This window comes from Cicer arietinum, chromosome 5, assembly GCF_000331145.2.
Source record: "Cicer arietinum cultivar CDC Frontier isolate Library 1 chromosome 5, Cicar.CDCFrontier_v2.0, whole genome shotgun sequence".
Lineage (NCBI taxonomy): Eukaryota > Viridiplantae > Streptophyta > Magnoliopsida > Fabales > Fabaceae > Cicer > Cicer arietinum.
In genome coordinates this window covers 366,592-373,046 of record NC_021164.2, presented here as the reverse complement: position 1 = coordinate 373,046, position 6,455 = coordinate 366,592, and the positions used below count along the sequence as shown (strand labels likewise).

Sequence of the window (6,455 nt, the reverse complement as noted above, 5' to 3'; positions counted from 1 at the left end):
TTCCTGCTACATTGAGCTAGGGTGTCTGTTTAGGACATCATCCCCGACCAATTCAGGTCAACGTGAGCCTAAGCGACTTGTAAGGTCTGTGCAAGTTCAACTTATGTTAATAGTGACTACTTGAATGTGGTTTTCGTTCTTCACTCTTTGAAATTTCTTTGGGTTGTAATCAATTTCACATGGACTTTTACAGAAAGATGATCCAGTTGTTGCCTGACGGAGCCTGCAGGAGCCTGCAGAATAGAAGGAATGCAAAATTACAGACCTCCTTGACATGATATTACTGAAAACAGACCGACATTGTTAACCATGTTATGGGTTAGACCTGTGTATGGTTCGTGTCTTGTTGAATATTTCGGTTTTGGGATGTGTTTGTGTTTGGAACTTTATTGTATAGTCTTGGTACTTTGCCATGGGATAGTATGCTGGAAAGACTGAAGCATTCAGTCCAGTTTAGTGGACATTTAGTTGACTACAGTGTTTGTATGAAATGCTTATTTCTTAATTTTGGTGTGCACATGGTGTGCATTTTTGTTATAAATTAAGGATGTTTACATGTCTATGAGAGAATTGTTTTTGGATACAAATCATTAAAAAGGAATATAGTTATTAAGAAATATAATTATTTCAAAACGGTAAGGAATGACGGGCGGGGTGAACCCATCAACCTAGAACCAATAAGCAAAAAGTAATTGAAAGTTCTTACACTACCCCTCTCCTTCTATCTGAACGGCGGCAAGCTTCAGTTGCAGTCTGGCCATTAAGTGCAACCAAACACAAACATTTCTAAGACCAAAACCAAACCTAGAAACATTTCTAAGATTAAAACAACTCAGAAACATTACGATGGTTTAATATTCTTACTTCTTTTTACATTTATTTTGTTTTAGTTATGTCATTTCTAGGTACGACGACCTTGTGTCTTTTAGTATGCTATTCTTGCTTTGTGTGACGAGATCTCTCTATTGATCAAATATTTATTGTAATTTCTGGACACTTTTACCGGGAACCACTGCGTTGAAAATCAACTGTACTGCGTTGGAGATTGAATTTCTCAAATTATTTTATTTATTTCGGTGAATATTCTTCTACTATAATTATTTATTTCGGTGAGTATTCTTCTACTTTTCTTTTAAGTCTTTATTCCTTCCAAAAAAATTTAGTTCATGATTGAAAGTTGAGTATTACTCAATTTCTATTTTGAAACCATAAATTTTATCTTCATCTTTTGTCTAAAAACAAAAGAGACAATTTTTTTTCTATACATATTTTTCCTCAAAAAGTTGAAACCTAATGATTTGTCTATTTAGATTCGGATTTAAGATTTTGGGGTTATTGGATATTTTAGTAAAAAAAAGATTATTTGGTAATTATTTTTTATTTTTTTGTTGAAATTTTTTATAAAAGTTTTTGTTGTATTAAAAATTTGTTCTTCCATTTTGTTTGATGAAGAGATTAAAGTTGAAAGAAAATGATGACATTCTTACTTGTCTGATTAAGTTTTATTTATAATTTTAAGTTGTATTTTTTTTATCAGTTATAAATCCAAATATATCTTGATATTTCTTTAATTAATTTTTTTAATAAATATTTTATTAAACATAAATAATTAGACAAAATAAAAGTAATTGTACTCAAATTTATTCAAATCCTACCCACACTCTATGTTCCACAACCTCCGACCCACCCTCTCGCGAACAGCCTCTGACCCACCCACCACCTATCGACGACGCCATCGCTATCCGCCTCCGACTAAGTTTATGTCGCATCTGTTTATGTGTGGCAAATAATTCGTGTTTTTTTTTTTTTTTTTTTTCTCTATCTCTCAACAAAATAACACAACCCCTTGTTATTGTTTTGTGTTTTGTATGCAGATTCCTCTTTCTCTATCAAATATTTTTAAAAAAACTTTGACTTAACTTTTAACCCTTGTTGTCAGCCTTGTTTTTCAACTGATTTTTTACTGGTACCACCAATTTCTCCGTCAAATCGTACTAGAATCATACGCTAAAAGCCACAATGGGTAGTAAAGATATAAGGAATAATAATAAGGGGAAAAGTTATACAAATGGGGGATGTTTTTAGCTCTATAACTCACGCTTTGGCTTATTTGGAAAATTAGAAGGATTTATTATTCGAATAGATAAATTTTTATCTATTTCATATTTGCATTCTCAACATTATTTTGACTTAGGGTTCTCAATGGACCCAACCAACTCAAAAATAGTATGAAACTTGAATTGATAATTAACTCGTTGAACTTAGTTTATGAATTAAATGAGTCGAACTTGAATTGAAAATTGAGCTCCTTAAATAAATGAGTTGAAATTGAGTTATGTATAGTTTGACTCATTTGGTCAAATATTAAAAGAAAAAGTCATGTGACTTTTTTAAGTGATAATATATCATTTAAATATATATAGGAGTATTACTACAGGAACATTTCTCATGAGAATGAGTTATTTATGTGAGAATGAGAGGAACAATTCTCAACATTTGAATTAAATTAAATGGTTCATATTAAAAGATTAATTTAAATAACACATGATATTATCTCTATTTTATCATTTCATGAAAAACTGTTTAACTTTTCATCTTCTCCAATCCACCATCATTTGCAACTCATTTTCCACCCCACCGTAAAGCTTCAAATCTATGAGATGAGTAACAACTAATCAATGGGGTAAAAAGGAAAAACTTTTGGAAAATATAGTTAAAAGGTATAGAAATCTCATATTGTCGTTTAATTTCCTAAAATTTTAAATCGGAGCTTAATAATTATGGTTAGAACTTGAAGGGCTCACTAGCTAGACACAATATGATTTCAATTTTTTCTTGTTTGAAAGAATCTTTAGCCATCGGTCCCTCTCATTCTTATTGTAGATATATTGTGTAATTTTTTATATGTCGCTCAAGTCAACTAATTTCGGTGATAATACTTTGAGATATAAATATTGTTTTGAAATAAAATTTATGTCGACTAAAAGTTAGAACAAAATATATAAATCTTATTTATACTATGAAGGTTAATAAAATTATTTTAAGTGTCTATTATTTAGTTATGTTCAATACTTAAAATTCTCACAATCGATAAACTCTCTCTAATTTTATTATTGAAGTCTCACATTAAAAAACATACTCCCTTACACTTTTTTCCCTATATAAGGAGGTCACAACCAAGACATGAGCCAATAAAAAATGACAAGAAAATTTATCTAAGAAGATTGATTTTTAAGTTTAGTATAAGGTTAAATTATATGGGCTTTAGTAAAATTTTGATTAATTCTTATTAATATTTAAACTTAAAGTCGAAGGAACACATTTGTTCTTTTAAGTTTTTTTTTTTTGTCTTTTCTTTCATTTGATTTGAGCTATTGAGTCAAACTGTGTTGCTCGTGAACTTCCTTTGAGTTGAGATCGAGCTGAAAAATAAGTTTGTGACAAACTCTAGTGGAGTTTTGAGTTGAACCAACTCTTATCGAATCGAGCCAAGTTGAACCTAAGTTTGACTTATTTTTAGCCCTAATTGGAACTTTTTTAGATGAAAAACAAATTTTTGTCTTGTTTGAAAGAGTTTTGAGTTGTTCGTGAACTTCAATTTAATCGAGTTTGAGCTAAAAATAAGTTTATGACGGACTCGAGTTTCGAACTGAACCAATTCTTACCGAGTCAAGCCGAACCATAATTCGACTCAACTTGACTCATTTCCAACCATACTTATCTTATTCTCTCTTACTTTTTTCCCCCTCCTTATATTTTCTCTCTATTTGTCTCTTCTATTTTGTGTAGAGAATTATGAACCATCTCATATAGTAGTAATATTGGCCTCTAAGAAACTTCTAGCCTTAGACTAATGTTTAAATTCTAAAATTCTCTAAATTGTATTTTGAAAGCAAGATTAATCTAAGAGGGGGTTTCGACCAATTCTATATTTTACTAGATCTAAACCGTTTGGAAACCTTACTAGAGAAAAATTAGTTTACATAAGTTTTTGTCGACTAGTGGTAGTTCGAAAAGGGAATTCAATAATTTTCTATTATTTGAGTAGTTGTCAGGTTGGTGCGTGTTGATCAAGTTTCCTCTTAAGGTATGGAGAGTTCAATTCAATTCCCATCAATGGAAGAGTGTGATGGAAAACGTGAGCCTTATGCGCACCTAACTCGATTTAATGTCTGACTTATACTGCTTAATGCTTAATGCATCGAATGCTCTCAAGTGCAAGGTCTTCTCGTGCATTTTGAAGAAATGAGTCTCATTTGGTTCTTCAGTCTTTAAGAGCATTCAATGAAGCCGTGGAAGCAATTAGTAGAAATGTTCGTCTCTAGATTTGCCACTAGTTGATTTAGACAAAAGAATTCCACATGCTTAGTGGGATTGCGTTAGAGGTAAGATGAACCGCTCAATTCATTCCTCGATTGGTTCAATGATCAGATAACTCAAATAAAGAATATCAACCTAGCAGTAGCATTACATGATATGGTATCAAACCTAAAGCTTAACCCATTTTCAGATTCCATGGCCAAAAAGTCAATTGGAGCTTTGGAAGAGCTCTAAAGAAAGAAAAATTGTAGGTTACATCAATTGGAACTTTGGACGAGCTCTTATTTCATTGAATAACATTAACAATGATTTTTAGGAGTTTAAATGTGTATGATATTCATTAATCATCTAAGTTGTGTTAAAAACATCATGATTTTCATGTTCAAATATATGTGATATTCAGTAACTAAGGCTTATGTTTAAATTTACACCTAAAAATTGTGATTAATGATGTTTGAAATCATGGTTAATTGATGTACATGAATGGGCCAAATAGACCCATACAAAGGTCAACAATTCAGCTCAATCTACTTTGACCCTTAAACTCAACTCAATGGCCCATCCGACACCAATAAGAAGAACCAATTCTAAAGATAATGATCATAGCATTTGGGTACATATTTCTAACTTTTTAGTTTGGTATTTTAAAAGCTCTTTATAGCTTAGAATAATTTTTTTTTATCTTGTTTCTAAACTTTGGTCGAAATTAAATTATAATTTTATTATTTACATTTTGACCTTTGCTCGCTCTGTAGGCCATAACTTGAGCTCTGGATATCGGATTGACACCTACGAGCAGGCGTTAGAAAGCTAAAAATCAGAGCTACAACTTTTGTGTTGAAATAAAAGCCCAATGCCGAACTTTTACTGGGCCTAAATTGCAGATTTCATAATCTAGACTTTTGTAATAATTTTAAATAGCGGACCACTTGTTTTTAAACCCTAAACCCTAAAGCCCAAAATCGAGTACTATATATTGGAAGTTTTATTTCTTTTCTAGGAGAGGAAATTTTCGGATTCAGATTGATACAAGAAATAAACACTTTATTTTAATTTCATGGAAGACTAATTTTATAAGATTCATCCACGAGTTCAGAGTTTCATCAACACCTTGAGATTCATGTTACACTGTCAATTTCGCTTCATGATTTTATTTCTGTTTATTAGATTATATTGACATTCTGATTGCTTAAATTAAATTTCAATAGGATCGATTAAATTCATTTGACATAATTTAGTTTCAAATTTAATTGAATTATAATTTTGCGACGTTTGATCGTTAGTTGTAATATTTTGTTGATTGAGATGCTTAATCCAATCAAAGAAACCGAATTCACATAGGATTGATTACGTTTGTTTGATCAATTCTATAATCAAATAAGAATAGAATCACGAATTAGAAATTAAACTCATTGATATAATGTGTGATAGTGTTGAGACAAACACTATATTTAAAGTTTTGATGAAAATAAACAAAGGTTAATTAAGAAAATTAATTATGGTTCTAAAATGTTATGTCAATTTAACATGTGTTTTTGAGTGGATTTAATTAAGAACAGAATCAAGCAAATCAAGAAAAGCCAGCAACAAGATCATTCTGCATCATAACAGAGAATGATCTCCAACTTCAACAAATGTCCATCACAGCATATTGGTCTAATTAAAAACAATTTTCAAAAAGGAAAAATCAATACTACTTTATTTAAGAAAACAGAGGGAAATGAATTACTCATTATTCAAGTATATGTGGATGATATCATTTTTGGATCAACAAATGAAAAACTGTGTGAAAATTTCTCAAAACTTATGCAAAGTGAATTTGAAATGAGCATGATGGGTGAATTAAGATACTTTCTTGGCTTACAAATCAAACAATATGAAAAAAGCATTTTTATTTGTCAAGAAAAGTACATCAAAGATCTATTGATCAAATATAAAATGAATGAGTCAAAAATTATGACAACTCCCATGCATCCATCTACTTCCTTGGAAAAGGATGAAAATGGCAAATCTGTTTCTGATAAAGAATATCGAGGAATGATTGGTTCCTTGTTGTATCTAACTGCTAGAAAACCAGATATTGTGTTCGCAGTAGGATTGTGTGCTCGATTTCAATCAGCGCCAAAAGAATCCCA

The 6,455-nt window shown here is 30.8% G+C and overlaps 1 protein-coding gene across 1 annotated transcript in view; it reads left to right on the top strand.

Moving 5' to 3' along the window:
* Nucleotides 1–562, top strand: part of LOC101497081 (regulator of nonsense transcripts UPF3) — a 9,727-nt gene extending 9,165 nt beyond the window's left edge. Inside the window, exon 13 of the mRNA XM_004499506.4 lies at nucleotides 194–562. The gene's annotated coding sequence lies outside the window, so the exon portion shown is untranslated. The remainder of the gene's footprint in view (nucleotides 1–193) is intronic.
* Nucleotides 563–6,455: the final 5,893 nt, after the last annotated feature.